The 19065-nt window shown below is 36.7% G+C and overlaps 1 protein-coding gene across 3 annotated transcripts in view; it reads left to right on the top strand.

The window, feature by feature from the left end:
• Positions 1 to 19065, top strand: part of LOC105488933 (retinoic acid receptor beta) — a 770293-nt gene that overhangs the window by 292938 nt on the left and 458290 nt on the right. The window contains exon 1 of one of the 3 annotated variants that reach the window (XM_011753451.3): positions 7193 to 7249. The exons of the other annotated variants lie outside the window; for them this stretch is intronic. The gene's annotated coding sequence lies outside the window, so the exon portion shown is untranslated. Of the gene's footprint in view, positions 1 to 7192; positions 7250 to 19065 lie in introns of those variants that run through there. 3 annotated transcript variants of the gene reach the window in all.

Here is a 19065-nt window from a genome sequence, read left to right as displayed (position 1 = left end):
TCAACTGTAAGGCGAATGTAGTAATAGTATACGCTCCATGGGCATATTGTGAGGATTAAGCAAAATAATCGATGTTAAGAGAATGTAGGATAGTCCTTGGTACACACAAGGCTCAACAAACATTGGCTGCTATTATGGGTCTCATGCACCCTGACCCCCATCCATCTTACAAATGCAGGGTGCAGTATAGGACAGGTGGTAGGTCAGATGAATGGGTGTAACTCAGCGCAGCCTAACACCATGAGAGAAAAAGTGATCAAAAAAAAAAAAAAAAAGAAAAAAAAAAAAGAAAAGAAACACTGCTCTTGTGTCAACAGTAAGGAAATTAACTTTATATTTGAAAATGTGTTCGTTTGTTCTGGTATAGCAAATGGCTACAATAAACATTCAGATGGACTTTCTAACAGACTATAAGATGCCTAGAGCTGGTGTCTGTATTTTATCATTGAAAAATGAATGGGCATTTGCACTTTAAAAAAATCTGATGAGTAGATAAGTGAGATAACATGTGAGACTGTGGACAATCAGGAAGTAGAACAAAGGCTGGATGAAAGGAGAAGTGATGGTTTGATGGATATAGAGCACAAGGAGAGTTTGGAGCCCCTCCCAGCTTCAAGGCATACAGTTTTAAAATCATCCCACACAGGAATTGGTATACCTAATCCTGAGTGTTCAGGACAGGAATAAAGTGTGCGTGGGTGAAGAGAAAGCGAAGGACTTGTGGTCTGAGTCTCCCAGAAATTTTTTTTTCTTTTTTTTTTTTTTTTTTTTGAGATAGAGTCTCGCTCTGTCGCCCAGGCTGGAGTGCAGTGGTGCGATCTCTGCTCACTGCAAGCTCCGCCTCCCGGGTTCACGCCATTCTCCTGCCTCAGCCTCCTGAGTAGCTGGGACTACAGGCGTCCACCACCACGCCTGCCTAATTTTTTTTTTGCATTTTTAATAGAGTCAGGGTTTCACCGTGTTAGCCAGGATGGTCTCGATCTCCTGACCTTGTGATACGCCTGCTTCGGCCTCCCAAAGTGCTGGGATTACAGGCGTGAGCCACCGCGCCTGGCAGGAATTCTTAACACTATATCAGGGTTACAAACCCAAATTACCACAGGAACCAGATGGGTAACATCAAGAGGCTGGCAGATGAAAGATGGTAAATGGCAACTGACATTTGGACTAAACATTGGAGAGACAGTAGAGAGTAGTAATGACTATAAAAAACTAGAGATTACATGCTCCTTTTAAAAGGAGCAGCCGTTACTCAGATCCAGTGACTTGTTACCATAAGGGAAGGTAGGTAAAGCCATGTCCTCCAACTTGTCAAGAAAAACAGTAAACACCTTCTTTTAAAAAATGTTTAATATCTCTATTTATACACATTAACCAGTTAAATGTAAAACACTGTATGGGTCAATACTATCAGCCAAAAAGAAAAACAACAGCAGCAAAAATATATATACATACACACACACACACACACACACACGTATATCGGTATGCCTATTACAGTATAATTTTCTGAATGTGCAGTTCAACCACCTCATATTGGATGTAAGTTATATACTGTAAACTAAAGTCTAAAATTTTGTCAGTCAAAAGTGGATCTTAATGGTACCCAGAATTTGGGGAAATGGCTGAAGAGGACCTGGCAAATTCCATGAAGATAAATGACCTATGGAGACTTCATAAGCAGTATGAGGCTTTTTGTCTTAAAGATTTAGATCAGGAATCCTCACACCATTGCCCTTTGGCCAAATCTAGCTGGCTACCAAAGTTTCACTGAAAATAAGCCACACCCATCATTTACACCTTGTCTATGGCCACTTTCCCATGGCAATGTCAGAACCGAGTAGTTGCTACAGAGACCCTATGGCCCACAGAGCCGGAAACATTTATTATCAGATCCTTTACAGAAAAAGTTGGCCAGCTCCTGATTTAAATAAATATAACCCCAAACTGGTTATAGAATTTGAAAAGTACTGTAACAGAAGTATGGATGCTTGAATTCACATACATGTGTATAAAGTGGTGGGAAAGCCTGAAGAAGGGGAGGGGTCACTATTTCTGGGTGCCAGTGAGGAAGGCTACACTGGAAAGGTCATTTTTGACTTAAGTCTCAAAGGGGACGGTAGAGTTCCCCAAGTGGAAAAGGGAGAAGTTTCAGGCATGACATGTTTGGATCACAGCTGATGATTTAAGCTTATAGAGGAGAGGAGATACAAGAGGGCTTAAAACTCCCAAGAATAAATCAAGGAAGCCATAAAGAACATTGCTCACCCCCTTTTCAGTTTTCAGAATCTCTAGCTTCCTATTTAGATTTTTAAAGAAAAAAACAGCTTCTTTGATTCAACTTTAATAGTTGAAAAATATAACACAATTGATGAATAAACAACCCAGTAAAGATGGATGATGAATATGGTGCAAAAGAAAAATATCTCACACCAATCTATGTTTTCCTCTCTGTTGAAAACAGTGGACAGTGAGTTTGGGCTTAGCGAGGTATTAGAATCCAATGCATAAGTGGAATGGGGATTTGCTCTACCTAAGGGTAGCTTGCAAAGAATATTTTTTTATGTGTAATGGTACTTTGGATTTTGTATGTATTTTGATATCCAGTAACTTGTACATAGTAGGTGTTTAGTAAATACTTGCTGAATTAATAAAAAACGTAAAATAATTTATGTTTTTTAAATTTCTACACATTCATTAAGATTTATCTATTGAACATTCAACTCCTAAGAAGACTAGGAATGATAGTCTTGTGTGTATTTGAAGACCATTTGGAGGTTCACTGAGCTCTTTGGAGGATTATATCCCAGAGGGGGCCTGCCACGTTCTTCTACTTTCTTCCTCATTCTTCCTTATTCTTCCTTGTACATCTTAGTTCAGCCCTAAGAAAGGCAATGCTGTATTAGGGAAACCCATGCCTCATTCTGATTCAATGTGACATTCTCTTATATTTCTTTGAAAGTCTTTCAAAAGTTTAATCTATGTATCAGTTAGGATAATGTTAATTGTTCCAACACAGAAATCCACAATGCAAATAAGATCAGTTTCAATGTCAGACCTCACACTACACCCTTTTCAATGATGGCATATCTTTGTGAAGCTGTTTTTCAGAAATTGTTGATTTGAAAAAGCTAGTATTTTGCAAAAATCAGTGTTGAGGTTGGTGGTATTTGAGAAGTTGTGTGATGCTTAACAAATGGACAAATTTTATTAGTAATGATTAAGAATAAAATGCAAATATTTGTCTCTCAATTTCTAACTGTTGTTTCAAGTGCTTACTAGATTAGGACATACTAAGTTTTTTGAAACTAATTGCTTTTAAATTGAATCATTAGATATTTCTTTTGGCCTAGGGGTAAGATTATTTAAACTTTCCAGTGCCGTGAACTGAAGTTTGGGAAGCTCTGGTCTGGGACATTCTTATATGCAGAATGCATGGTTAAAGCTGGCTTGTGGATGTGTCCATACTCAGACTTACGGCAAGGGACAGGAAAGTATGAGGGGGGCAAGTCAGCTCTCTTGAAGGTCCCCATCTGGTACTCTGATATCACTTTCCTCATGCTCTATTAAGGAGATCTTAAATGGTCTTAAGTCATAGCAAGTAAGGCTGGAAAATGTAACGTGGCTAGACAACCACGGGCCAGGCATGTATAGAAGATGGAGGATGGATTTTGGTGGACATCTGAATCTCAGCTGCAGTCCACCCCTCTAACACGCACACAATAGTCTCACATTTCCCAAGGGAAGAAACCCAAAATATCTCAAACTCTTATAACATTCAAGATCTCTGGTGATGCTAAATCCTTTCCATCAGGTCTGGAGTTGGCACCTTGTCATCTTGACATATCATAAAAGGCAAGTTATCTACCCCACTTTGCCAGAACACGTGTACATAGTTGGTGACTCAGGAACGGTATAACTTCATTAAAAACTGCCATTCTGATGAATGGCAACAATTCAATTCTCCTGCATGAGCAGTGAGATACACTTTGACTTGGCACTGGGGGTGTCGGCAGGGAGGAGTTTCTTAACTGTTTTCTGCTGTCTGGGTAAAACTTCCTTTCCAGTTATTTGCTGTGTCCTCTGGCTCCATTCATTGACAGGTTTGTGTGTGCTTCTCACCTTCCATTGCTTTATGTGTGGTCTACTTTGGGAAGCGTGTTTCACAATTTCATTTCTATTGATGTCAATTTTCAGGACTGAGCATCTGTTTAGGGGTGGAATAGTCATAGAATTTTGCAGCCTGCTCCTGTGGTTTCTTTGGCAATATGATTTCCTCAAAATCATAGTGGGCTTCTCCTCTATTGGTGCCCATTAACTTCCTTGTGCCAGTAACTACACTCAGTGTTCTTCACTAGACATATTTCACCTTTGTTTCTTTTCTACCCATATATCTCTTTCACACTGACGGTGGATATATCAAAGCCCACTTGAAATATTCCCCCGTGAGAGAAAAGCAACAGTTGTATCACCTTTTCTCATCATATAACCTAACACCTAGTTGCTGGACTCTATCCTCATTCCCTTATATTTCTCCTTGCAAACTAAAAACTTCTTGTTTAAGCTCATCTCTTTCTTGTAATATCTCATGAGAAGCAGCAAGGAGCAGCTCACACCCACTATTATTTTGCTGCCTATTTTTACCCTCTTCTAGTCATAGGCTTAGTGTTTGAAAATCTATCTTTTCAACCATATTATCTAGAATTGCTTTTTCCTCTCCCTCATCTACTATCTCTAATGTTTTTCACGTGGCTATGGGAGAAGCTCACTTCCTGTTGCCTTCTCTAGAACTTTCTAAAGGTAAATAGCAAGCATCTGGTCTTATCTTGTTAGCCAAAGTGTCTCAGTCCTGAACTAGTCTGTGTCAAAGATAACTTTGGAATACTCAGATACACCCCTTTAGTAAAGGGAAATTCTCCAAACTGTGTTACTAGTATTATATTGCCAGTACTCAACCAGGAGGGAACGGAAAGGATGTTAATAAGAATGTGAATCCATTACAGAGCCCACCACCAGTGAGACTTGAGAGAGCTGAGAAAACAGTCAGTGTAATGGCCTGAATGGCCTTTCAAAGTCTCCTCCAGCTTCAGACCTCTGATTATTTAGCAATGAACTTGTAGAAAGTGGGGGAATATAAATAACTATAATTAAACATTCCTTTTAAACTTGAATGCATTCAATGCCCTCTTTTCAAATCAATACACTAAGCTCCTCCCAGTAATCTTGACAAGCAAGTATATTAAACTGATGAATAGATGACAAACATTATTTTGCTGCCCATTTTTACTATTAGTTAATCTGTGAACCCTGGTGATGTCAGAAATTGTGGATGGAGGGCTGAGTGTGGTGGCTCATGCTTGGAATCCCAACACTTTGGGAGGCCAAGGCAGGCAGATCACTTGAGGTCAGGAGTTCAAGACCATCCTGGCCAACATAGTGAAACTTTGTCTTTACCACAAATAACAAAAATTAGCTGGGTGTGGTGGCAGGCATTTGTAATTTCAGCTATTTGGGAGGCTGAGACAGGAGAATCACTTGAACCCAGGAGGTGAAAGTTGCAGTGAGCCAAGATCATGCCACCGTACTTCAGTCTGAGTGACAGACAAAGACTGTCTCTAAAAAAAAAAAAAAAAAAAAAAAAGTGTGGATACAGCCCTTTATTTCCTGAACTTTCTTAAATGGTCTTCATTTCTTGTATAATGAAAAAGTACACTTACCACATTAATAGGTATTTGATCCTGTACTGGGAATTTTATGGAATGTACATGCAGGTCCCTCTTCACACCCTTTCTGGACCTAATAGATTGGTAGAGTCAAAATGACTGTTACAGAATTATTTTCCCCTTGGAAACAACAGTGTTTCAGGTTTTTTTTCCTAAATATTTCTCCAAACCTCTGTCTTGCTCCTTGTGAACCTGTTAAACATATCCACTGAAATGCAGCTTTGAGGTTTTGACCTGGAGACAAGTTGAGATTGAGGTATTTGCTTTCTTTCTCCATTTGATTTATGGTCCTTATTTGTGGCACATTGGTTTTATTTGCCTCGTGTTTGTTGTCAGCCTAGCTGCAGCTGTGTTGTAGATACCATACCATTGGTCACCTATTTCTGTGTTCCTTATGTGTTTTTACAATAGATTGGTCTTTTCAGGCTGCTTCTTCAAAATATGTAATTCATTTGGTTAATATAGAAGAAGGCAAGTGATTTTAATGGAAATTTTGTTACCAATGACTTACATATCAAACTTAACTGTTTAGCAACTGATAAAAATTCTTGATTGAGATCATCTAGTTTACTAGTAAGAAAAATCAGAAATTAAATACAGCAAGAAATGATTAGAACAGCTTAGATTTAAAGTGGGAGGCCTCAAAAAATATTGATTTTTTTCTACCAAACACATTCTACCCAGACACATACTGTTGCTAAGTGAATGAACAAATGAAGAATAAGAAATTCAGAGAAAGACGAAGTTTAATCAGGGCATCTGAAATGAGGAGGTAATCAGTGGAGCAGAGAAAAGATTTTGACAGTTTAACACTTTTGTGTATTCATTCAACAAATAGTTATTATTTGCCTGGACGGGTACTCCACTAAGCAGCTGGGATTCAGTGGAGAGCAAATCAGAGCAGCCCCGGTTCTCATGAGGACTGTTCTAATGAGAAGACAGAGCACAAGCAAATAAAGACACACAACACTGCAGCATGTATTAAGTGCTATGAAAGGAAAGTACTAGGGCGTATGAAGGCATAACCAGGGCAAAAATTGATGTTCGATTGGGTGGGCATGAAAGGTTTCTCTGAGGAGGAGGCATTTAAAGAGTACTGCTAGATTCAGATATTTAAAAACAAGGGGAAAGAAGACATAATAAATTTAATACTCCGACAGTGGGATTAAATCTCCATAATCAGAAGCATTTTAAGGAAAGTTCACCTCTTTTGTCTTTAAAATTGTCAATGTGGAAACTTCTCAATCAGCAACTTTCAGTAGCGCTATATGCACATAAATCAAAAAAACCTAAGTATTATAGGTGTTCAATAAATACTTGTTGACTTGAATTGAACTTTGATTAATAACCCCTCTGTGCAAACCAATATAGTGATATCAGCACCACTGCTCTGGAAAACATCTTGATTTGGTTTTTAAACAGATGGCTTTTGCATTCCATTTTTAGGTGACTTCTCCAGGCAGGAAAACCAGACTGAGCGGGGAGAGAGGGCAGTGGCCTTCCCAGTGAGTTTCCCCTGAACTCAAGTAAGAAATTAGCTCTGTATAAATGGTTCCATTCTCAATAGATTCACTGCCAGTTGAAAATGTAGTTGAGTACATAGATTTTTATTATAATTTTTTGCTGCTCTGGTGTGTGTGATATATTGACGTGCTGGCTCCTTTGCCTTTTTTTCATTAAAAACATCATAAAACATTTAGGGGTCTGTGCAGAAATTGCTATGACCTCCATTTATAATTAAAGAAAGTAATGTTTCCTTTAAAATATTACTGGAGAGCAGTATTTCTGACCACAAAACCCTGAAGCCTGGTAACCAGATTTGTGCAGATTTCCATTCTCTTGTGTGCAATTACTAAAATGGGAAAGAAAGACCACTGGAAAGGGAAAGAAATCTAGTCAGTAAGGTGATTGGAAGCAAGCTTGCAGAAACTGTTTAGTATTTTGTTATTGTTATTTTTCCAGTGAAAGCAATCTCTCTCTTTTTTTTTTTAAAGGTCACTCATGCTAAACAAGCATGGTGCTTTTGTACATTTCTTAAAACGAAAGATATGGTTCCAGTATGCTAAAATGTCTCTTTGCACCTACATTTCAAACCTTCATGTGCACATGAACAAAGCAGATTCGATTCGATGGGACTGGAGTAGAGACAAAGACTATCTTTCCAGCCAGGTGATCCAGTGCTGCTGGCCCCAACAATGCTTTAAGTAGCAAAGCTCTTGGCAATAACTTTCATCTCCTGAAAAGCAAACTACATCACTGGTCAATGGAACACCAGCTTTGTGTTTATAGTCTGGCTAGTTTTCACCATGTCATGGACAATTTCTTTGGAATAACTTGCTAGAGTCTCTCACTTGAATTACTCAGCATGTGTTTTCTTTTATCTGAGAATTAGTCCTAAGGGCAACTAAAACGCAAGGTAAACCTTTAGTCGTCCTTGATATTCCGTCTCCTTCACACACTATATTCAATGCAAGTTCCATCAAATGCAAGTTCTTCACACACTACATTCAATGCAAGTTCTATCAAAATCCACCCCACCTTCATCTTATTCTCTCCATCTCTGCCACACCACTCCAGTCAGGTCCATCATCATCTTTCACCTGCACTCAGTAGACTCCCCTAACTTATCTCCTACCTCTAGTATTGTCCTACAGCAACCAGGTGATCTTGGAAGAGTGTAAATCAAACTATGTCACTCTCTGCTTAAAATCCTCCAATAGCTCCTCGTTTTCATAGAATAAAACCCAGACCCATGACTGTGGCATACAAGAGATACCTGATCTGACCCTGCAAACCTCCCTCACCTCTTCCTAGGACCTCTCACTACTGGGCCTTGCCACAGCCCAGCAACCTTCTATCAACTCCTTGAACTCAGCGGGCCACGCTCCTTCCTTCCTTCCTTGGAGCTTTCCATTCGTGCTTCTCTCTGTCTGGAAAGCCTTTCCCATTATGCTGGTGTCTTCTCATTCTGGCAGCCCCTCAAGGCCCTTTGTAATTTAGCTGTGCCCCAATTTTTCTGTATTTCATCTATCGGCTTTATTTCCTATTTAGCCCTTATCGCTGCCTGAAAGTACCATTTTTTGCATCTCTGTTTACGTGTTCATTTTCTGACTTCCCAGTACCACACTAGGATATAAGCTGCACAGGGGCTCCATATTTAGTAAAGGAGAGGAGAGTGATGGGGAAAGGGGAAGAAAGTGGGAAGGAGAGAAAAGAAAGAAAGGAGGGAGGGAGGAAGGCAACCCAGCTACCTTTGATCAAAATGTGCCCCATGTTTCAATCTGATAAGTGAGTGGTACTATAAATTATTATTTTCTCATGGTCTAGGGAAGACAGTAATAGAAATTATGTATAGTTTAAAGGCCTAAAATATATATATACATATATTTTTATGAAGAGTAGTTCACTTCTGTGTTGAGTTTTAGTAACATCATTAACTTTAATTTTGAAAAACAAAAAAGGCACCATTTGGGTAAATATGCATAAGGATGACACTCCTAATGAAGTTCCTCCACTATGGTTAATACATCTGATAGGTTTCTAAGCTGGCTGTAGGGGACAAAGAGCAAACATTTGCTAACTGGTCGCCTAAGACTGGAGTGGTTTGTGGTCATAGGGAAGAACAAAGTACTCTGGTTCACTTGGGTATTTAATTCCCACTCTTCTTTGGTGTTGTAACCTGCTGACCATGCATGACAAAGACAGCAGAATCACTGCAAGTAACTGGGTACATGTAGTGTGTGCAATGAAGGTGCATTTTGGAGTCTCCTAAGTCAAATATTGACTTAGTTATCTGACTCTGCAAAAGCATCTGAAACTTACTGAGCCTCCTTATTTCAGCTCTAACATGAAAATAATAATCTTTGTAAGGTTTTAAAATCATACATGTAAAGTACCTAGACTTACATGAAATTATATATTTCTATATATTATAGTATATAGTATATAATATAGTATAGAAATATCTATTATATAGTATATAATATAGTATTATAGAAATATAAACTAGAGAACATATAAATATAGTATATATTTCTATATACTATAATTTCAAATAATTATATGAAATTATATTTTATAAATTACAATTCATATAATAGTATATAGTATACTAGAAATATATCTAGTATATAATATATACTAGAATATATCACTTTTTTGTACTTTTGGGGACATGGAATCCTACACAATTCTAGGAAGCAGCCTTTATTTTGCAATCCATGTAATTTGTGTAACATTTACATTTTACCTTTGTGAGTAGGGGAGCAGCAAGTTAGGGCACATAATTTTATAAGAAAAGTGATATAAATGATCCCCCTGTAGTTATACAAGGAGACATGCCCTGTTTAAGTAGATACCTAGGATAGTACTCTCACTGAAAACAACTAAATACTCTGGGAGAGTTTTAGATTAATCACTGAAAAAAAGAATGATGATGAACTTGAGGAAATTTTAAGGAAGAGATATAGAAAAAAAAAATCAAACATTGTAATAGTAAAAAATCAATGAGTGAATCAATAGAAAATTAGAATCTGTTGAAGAGAGGATTAGTTAACTGGAAGCAAGGTAGGAAAAAATAATGTAATTAGCTGAGGAAGGCAAAATGATGACATGCAAAACTGAAATTAAAAAACATGGACAGGGTAAGAAGGTCCAGTGTAAGTTCTAATGAGAAAGAGGCAATATCTAGAAAAAATAGTGTTAACCCATTCTAGAAATTCAGTAAATAAGAATTTTATGTTTGGTAGATAATATCTTTCTTTTTTAAATCATTACACTGGATGTGTTTCTTACTGTTTTATTGGTTGTAAGGAATCAATTATTGAAGCAGAAGACAAGTCTGGTGGAAAAGAATTATTTCAATTTATTCCACACTCTATCAATGTTTTGTTTGTAAATATTAGAACCATGATTTATATTTCTGAATTTTCATACAAAGGTAGATTTTTCTTTATCCATAATATATATTTTAAAGCATCAATTATAATTACAGTATGTTTTTTTTTTGTGGAGAAATGGTTTCAGGTTTCCTGAGCTTCCCTTATTTAAAACAGTTTGGGGCACAAATGGATAACAGGCATATTTAGAATGAGATGATGTAGGTTCAATTGGTATTGATATAACTTATCTCAAGACCAAGTTGAAATAGATTCAATAGCCTCAGTCTTTGCATTTAAACTTACTCTCACTTTAACCCTTCAATGTGTCCAAATTATAGGCAGAGACTACGAAATATTTTATTTTCAATAAGCATAACATATCAGAGTATGACTCATCTCTATCTGGTATTTAATACTTGTTGAATAAGTGAATTAATGACTACTATAAATTTCTAAAATACTATGAATTTTAGAAAAATTCACTAAAAGAAAAGTTTAAAAATGAAAGCATGTTTTTGCATATGGTTGGAATTTTCTATTTACCTAAATGTTGTAGCCATCTTTTGTCATCATTTTGTTATTAACTACACACCTTTTGGTGCAGAGTAATGGAGGAAGAAAGTGATTAGAAATTGTTTAGGAATGTTTTTGGCTGATTAAAAATTGATTTTTACATGGTTTCATTTCAGACGCTCTCTTTTATAAAGGCTTTCCTTCACTAAAACCTGTTCAGTCCTCATAGTCAAATCTTTGGATTTGAAAACTCAGCGTGGAGTATCATTAGGAAGACCCTATTAAACATCTTGTTCAAGCTTGATTGCCTTAGTATGGGAAACTGTGGGCAAAAATGTTCTTTTCATTTAAAATAAGACTGCCATAGGACAAACAGGAACATCACAGGCCTCTTTCATGTCTGCTATATTTTGTTCATTTCCAGGTAGGGGAATAAAACAACTATTCCTTCAGTAGCACCAGTCTTTACTGAGGACTTTTACACATGGTTTTCACTGTCTTGGAAGGCTTTCCCCTCTAGTGGAAGCTGCCAAAACCCTACTTGACTTTTAGGGCTCAGCTAAAATGTCACCTAAACATACAGTGTTCCCTGAATTCTCTCAGCTGGACTTCATTAGAAAGTATGCTGCGTTTTCCCTTCTGTGACTAACTCTGACAAATAGAGGCTGAAGAATTGTTCTAAGGAGCTATGTTCCTATATGACTTTTCCAGCAAGACTGAGCATGTTGTGATTTTTTTTATAAAATAGTGGCCAGATTAGTAATGTACCACCTTCTATTTACTCTCCTTTCTTCCTGGCTCACTACATTTTTTTTCTCTCACTCTTGCAGACCTGGATTGCATCTCCTATTAAGCCTCAGTATATTTGAAACAGGAGAGGGACCTGAGTGTGGGGGAATTTGCCTTCTCTGCTCCAATTCAACCCTGCCTGAGCATCGTGTCACTTTTTTTTTTTTTTTTTTTTTTTTTTTTTGAGACAGAGTTTCGCTCTTGTCGCCCAAGCTAGAGCGCAATGGCGTGATCTTGGCTCACTGCAACCTCTGCCTCCTGGGTTCAGGCAATTCTCCTGCCTCAGCCTCCCGAGTAGCTAGGAATACAGGCACCTGCCACCACGCCTGGCTAATTTTTGTATTTTTAGTAGAGACGGGGTTTCACCACGTTGGCCCAGCTGGTCTCGCTCCTGACCCTCACCTGCCTCAGCCTCCCAAAGTGCTGGGATTACAGGCATGAGCCACCATGCCCCACCTGAGTCATCTTTTATAGTTACTGGTATGAATGTCTTGCAGCAAATTCTAAGAGGCCAAAACACTGTCTCACTCATCCTGTTGTCTCCTGCAGCCTCATCCTTGCATACAGAAACTGCTTGATCTGGAAATTCTGAATTAATGAATTGTTCATCTCTGCTTCTACCTCATATAATATGTCAGTGTGTCCCAACAGACTTATCAATATTTAGTATTATTTCTTCCCAAACTCTCTATTTATGTGGAATCAACCTCTTTGTCTTCTGAAAATCAAGCTTCAAGGGAAAGTCAGTTGAGATCTTAGGTCATACCCAGAAATCAAACCCAAAAGTTATGTAGAGTGAGGTACCTACAGAATAAGCCAAGTTTTAGGCAAAATTCACAAGCTTAGAGCCAAGGACAACATGACTCAGTTAAGGCCTACTGGCTTCCCCTGAGTTCCTAATCATTTTGTGTTCAGCTGGAGTCATTTGCTCTTTTACATGAGGCTGTTCAGTGACTTGGCTCCCTTTGCAGATATCGCACTAGAAATAATGGACTTTGGAAAATAATCTTGGCAAAGCCTTGTTTCTTTTTAAACATTTTTTATCAGATGTAGGGTTTTATAGTTGTATTGTTTGTGAAATGCCTTTTCTGTACATTTTATTCATGACAGTGTTTATGTTGCATGTCTAATTAGCTTCAACATACCAGATGAATTGTTTAAACCCGTCTGGCATGCTATAATTTCTCAAAATTTCTCATTTGCTGAAAAACATATATATATATTCGTAAAAGGTTTAGATTTCAGGAATCAAAAAGTCTATGATGGATCCTATTCGCAATAGAAATATATCAAGGAGGAGAGAGAGTGAAGCCATTTGCCACACTGTCCAGTGAGAGAAGAGACAAGGCCCCAAAGACTTTAAATTCTAATCTGAGAATTTGTGCCAAGATTGATAGTTCTTCTTTCCACTCCCAACCCCTCCCCAAAATTAAGGGCAACAAAATACCAAGCTGGGAAGTTTTTCACCATTACGAGCACTAGATCTATCTGGGATAGATAAAGGCAGAGGAAATTGTGGGTTCTTGGAAGAAAGGATAAAAGGGATCAGGGGTGCAAAAGAAGGTGAGATTGGTGAAGAGTGTGGGTTGAGGCCCAGAAAATAAAAAGTAGGGGTCTAAAGAGTGTGGCTCCATTGAGAGTCAAGTACTTGTCTGCTATAAATTTCTTTCTCGACACATCTTGACACATTACACTATATTGTAAAAAAGTTGACAAGTGAAAAGAAGAGATGATCTAATCCCAGCTTTTCCTCTCTTCTCCTAAAGGAAGGCTTCAGTCTCTTCCTTCTTTCAACTTCTGCTTGAATCCAAGTAGTAAGTCTTTCCTATACCAAAGTGCTCATAATCATGGGAAAAGCATCTATGTTTAATAGAACCAATTGCTACTATAATTATAAATAATAATAGCACATTTGTACAGTAGTTTGCCATCTTGTGTTTTCATGATATTATTTCATTTGAACATCACAACAACTTTATGAAACCCAGCAGGACATTTTAGACACACATTCACAATTAACTCAGCATCCAAGAATTTTGTGACTTGCCCATATTAACACATGTAATAATAGCGGGAGCTAGAATCCTTATTATATGCTAGGCATTGTGCTAAGATGCATTCCCTGTTTTATTGCAATTGATTCTCTCAAAAAACATTATGCTAGGCACTTTTATCAAAGTAAAAGATGATGAAAAATCAACATATAAAATAATTTAAGAATTCACAGGTATTAAGCAGTAGAGGATTAATACAGCATGTGACTATAGTTAATAATAATGTATGTTTCAAAATAGCTAAAATAATGGCTTTTAAGTGTTCTCACTACAATGAAACAAGTATTTGAGGTGATAAATGCATTAATTAGCCTGATTCCATGATTCCACAATGTATATGTGTATGAAAACATCATATTGTACCCCATAAATTTATACAATTGTCAATTAAAAATAAAACTTTAAAATATTTTTAAAAATAAAATATTTGGGGGAAAAAAAAGATCAAGGACTTACTCCAGGTTTAACTAATGCTAGTATCTGTGTTTATGGTATTTTATCAAATTTAAGACAGTTTGATTATAAAGTGCACCATTATTTTATAAAAAGTTTTACAACTGCTGGTTAAACAATGGCACAATGCTTTCTTATCACTCTGAATTTTCATTCTTGATGTTGAATGAGTTCTTTTAGATTTAATTTAGACATTTTTATCACGTCATCCTTAACCATATGTAAAAGGGGAAGTATATGTGAAATAAATTTGTTAAGATGTTCATAAATATTTTAATCATTTAACTTGAATGTCTCCACCTTTAAAGATGGACTCTTCTCAATTACTTTTCAATTCAGAATCACTGATTATTTTCCCGAAGAGTAGCATTCTTTGTGACGTTAAAAACATAGTTACAAAGTGTTTCTTAAAAGAGTGCTCCACTGCTTTTGCCAGGATTTTTTTCCCAAGCCTGTGATATCTACTCTGCAAGTTTTGGGTTGGGCACTTAGGCAGTGACAATCATGTCAGCACCCTGGAGGATAGTAACTGTAAGTGCAAATATTAAAAGGGAAACAAATATGCAATTTAAGATCAGTGACATGGTTTACTGCTTCCTTGGTTTGAGGCACGGCTAGGAATAAATCCCAGGCGCTTATGCCTTAAGTTATCTCAAAAATGCATTCTAATAAATTCAGTTTTTTTTTCTTAACTTTATACCTATTCTTTAAAACTTGTTTTCTGTGACTACACATAATCCACTTTGTTTTTCAATACAGCAGGCTTATAAAGATTCAGAAAGGAGGTTCACTAAAATATGAGAGTTTTTGTACGCACATATGCAGACACACTTCCAAGTAAAAAGACTAATCAACACTGATGAAAACAAAAAGTATGTGTGTGACACAAGGAGAGGGGGAAGGATTTAAGAAAAATGAGTATAAAATGTCATAAATATGTTGATCCAGCTGTGAAGTTAATTAAATATTACAGTCCTGTTTGAACAAAAACAAAAACTGAGATTTCCTGGAGAGTACTGTTTTCATTAAAAAAAAAAAAAAAAGTTACTAATATTATATGAAGATTAAACTCTACGTATGATGCCATTGTTTAAAAAATACATAGTAAATATTTGAAAAAGGCATAATAAAGGTCCTTTAGGTCCCATCATTTCTTTCCTTTTCTCTTTTTTTTTTTCTTTTGGTCTGAGTTTAATAGGCCCAGAACCATGCTTCCCTGAATTCTTTGAAGCATACTATCCAGAAAAACTTTCTGGGACGGTAGAAATTGTTTTGATCCATCAATAGAGGAGCCAATAGCCAGGTGTGGCTATTGAGCACTCAAAAATAGCTAGTGCAGCTAGGGAACTGATTTTTAAATTTTATTTAATGTTAATTAAAGTTCAACTTTAGTTTAAATTTAATTTTGTTTTAATTTAAAATATATGTGGCTACTGACTACCATACTGGATGACACAGTTCTAAAGCGTTCTTCATATTACTTCTATTTCCCTGGGAATTATGAAATAACCCTATTTACCTGGATGTCTGATATTTAGGAAAAGTAAGCTTTAATCTGCTAGCTGAAAACCAGAGGTAAGTAGGAAAAGCCTTAGAATGGCAAATAGACCACTATTATGCTGCAAATGATTCGTGGTAATGTCAAAGCGTTTTTCTCAACAGGATAGGTTGTGGCACTCTGGGACTCTTGTCTGAACAGTTGTGTGTAAAATAGAACAGCCAGAAAAACCAGAAACACATTGATGTCAGTGAGAAGATACAGCTAAATGGTAGAAAGAAAAGAGCAAAGACCTTTTTAAAAGCAAGTAGTGCATTAAGTCATTTTTTTTGGACAGGCAGTGCATGAAACACAAATAAAAATGAAGTAAAACAGAAAAAGGAGTCAGTAGAACTATAAGGACATATCAATCTGGGGCCACGCACCAAGGCTAAAAGCTCAACTTAGGGCAAACTCCAGATAATGCCACAACATCATGAATAGTATTCACAATTTTGAAAGGAATTTGTCAACAAAAAGCTTATTATCTGTGTAAAATTCCTTTCATTAAAAAAATGAAATACAAAATTGTGAATGTTCTACAAGAAAATGTTTAAGAAGTCTTGGCATTTAGAGGGATAAGCAACATTCACATGTGGAATGACTCCTTATCCGACCCAACCTTCTTGGGTCTAGCAGCATTCATTTCTGACTTCTTTTAGAATATAAGAATAACGTGCTGTCCAAAAACCTCAGAATAAAAAGGATTTATTGGTCCATTGGTCCCTCAATATGCCAGGGGAATAGACTGAACCCTTGACAGGCATATGTCATGACGAGAAGCTTTACTCAAAGGGCTTATTAAAGACTCTATTGAAGATAGTATGTGCAGGTTGAATTCCATGATTAATACTTAGAAAAAGCTGGGATTAGAACACATATGGATAAGCCATTTATTTTCTTGTCTTTATACTTGTATATTAAAACAATTCCAACCATTCCCAGCCATGATTGTATAAAAATTCATGTGATGATACCTCTTTTAATGGGTTTATGGGTTACTGTGAAAACTTTGCTTGGTTTTTAACCTAATTAAGACATCTATTTTTATGTTTTGTAAAAATAACACAGCATCCTAGAGTGTTTTGTTTTATAAATGGTAGGAGTACTAAATGACTAGATTAATAACTTCATGAAACAGTGCATCACTGATTATGTGACAATTATTGTAATGGCCATAGAAAATCACAATAAAAGAACCAGCACAAAGCTGAATATAACATATGCCACATACCTTCAATTAATAATACACGTTAGAAGCAGTGTGCTAACTGGGAGGGAAGATGATTTAATAGGTGTATTAGGCCTGGATTTCAACACCAAAGGATGGGGAGAGTTTGGGGATGAAGAAGGAAGGCCTTAGAAGAACCATCATGGGCTTAGAAGTTGGGTTCAGGAAACATAGCATAGGGGAAGGTGGTGTCCATAGCAGAGCATTCACTAGGGAAGTAGAGGAACACATATTTGGCAAGTTGGGCCAAGATTATTAATGGCATCAACAACCACACAGATTTGTTGGGAGCCCAGAATTGCCCATGATTTGAGTGCCCCTAAATTGTTCAAAAAGAAAACAATATTAAGCAAGGAGTAGCAGCAGACAGATTTTCAAACTGTTTGTGTAATCACTTACGTGCTTAAACACTGCTTTGAGATGAAAGTACATTAATCTCAGTCTATTTAATGCAGACCACAAGCCCTATTATTATCTTCAAACACTTAATATTTCTACCATTTCAAAAGACTGCTCACTGTGGCTGAGTTGTATTTAAAAGAACACCCTTATACATCCAAAGAAAACAAACTTTAAGAACTTAAAGTTGAAGGAATTTTTAATGTAGCTGGAATTCTTATAATTTATCATTTCTCACATAGGACAGAGCTTGACATTTTAAGATATATTTTTATTTCAATGGTGAAATGCACATCAATAAAGGATGTGATTTTTGCTCCCTTCTCTTTAGCTTTAAAAAAGCTTGGTAATGCTGAAATTCAGGACGACTGGGTCATATAGGTTTGGGGTTGGTTTATCAATATTTTACAATAACTTACAGAAAAAACCCAGTGAAATTAGTTTGGTCAGATATAGAAAAAGCAAAGGAGTTTTGATTTTAGTAGAAAGTTTTCTTATTTTCCACATAGATGTTAAAGTTTGAAGAGCTTTATAAATTATAATCACTTTTATTGAATTTGACTGTAATTCTCAATTTCTAGTGGAAATTAATATCTTAGTGGAAGATTTACCACACCCATGAGGGCCTCTTTGTTGCAGCTTAGTTTATTGTCATTTAAATAACTGTGTGATTAAAAAGCCATATACTTAGCTGAGGTCCCATTGGCATTCTATAAGGAATGTTAGCCAAAGAGTCCACCCTTCTAATCACCAATCACCCTGTCCTTTCGGCCCACAGCCATGACTGAGTGGCAGAACCACTTTGTAAGACCTGAAGGCAAGAGTTAGTTGAGTTTAAAAGAAGATTCTGGTTTTGAAATACCAGAGCTCTCTGAAATAGCCATTGTCTACCCAAGAGTAAAGATACTCAAAACATCCTTTTAACCTAAGATCAAATTTGAGATCTCTTTCAGGGAAGCCATGGTCAGGCAACTGAAGAGATAAAAGATTAGCAGAACAAGTCAAGAAGGCTTTGTTTTGACTCCAGATAATATACCTTGGGGGTATTGGGAATTTCGGTCTTCAGGGAGCTACAAGCCTGCCTTTCAAGCAATTCCCCAACAACATCTGGCAGGGCCCAAGAGTCACAAAGTGATTGGAGACTTTTGGGGAATAGTCAAATTACCGTTGTACATAGATGAAAGCAGATATATCCATGAAGAAATTACGAACAGTTAGCTGTTTATATTTTGCCTCCAGTCTGTGATACATCGTTTTAAAAGCAGCACCATAAATGAGACTTTTTTTCTTTTCTTTTCTTTTTTTTTTTTGTAGCCAAAGGAAAATCCTGCCAGGTTCTAGGTTGAACATTGCTTTAAAAATGACCATTCATTCAGTCCCTGCCCCTGGTTTGTCGTACCAAGGTTTATAGAGTAATGCAAAATAGACCACTATTCAACTTGCATTTGCTTTTTACTGTTTGTATTTAAGCTTTAAATCAGAATTC

This window comes from Macaca nemestrina, chromosome 2 (genome assembly GCF_043159975.1).
Source record: "Macaca nemestrina isolate mMacNem1 chromosome 2, mMacNem.hap1, whole genome shotgun sequence".
NCBI lineage: Eukaryota > Metazoa > Chordata > Mammalia > Primates > Cercopithecidae > Macaca > Macaca nemestrina.
This window is presented reverse-complemented; position numbering and strand designations above follow the sequence as displayed.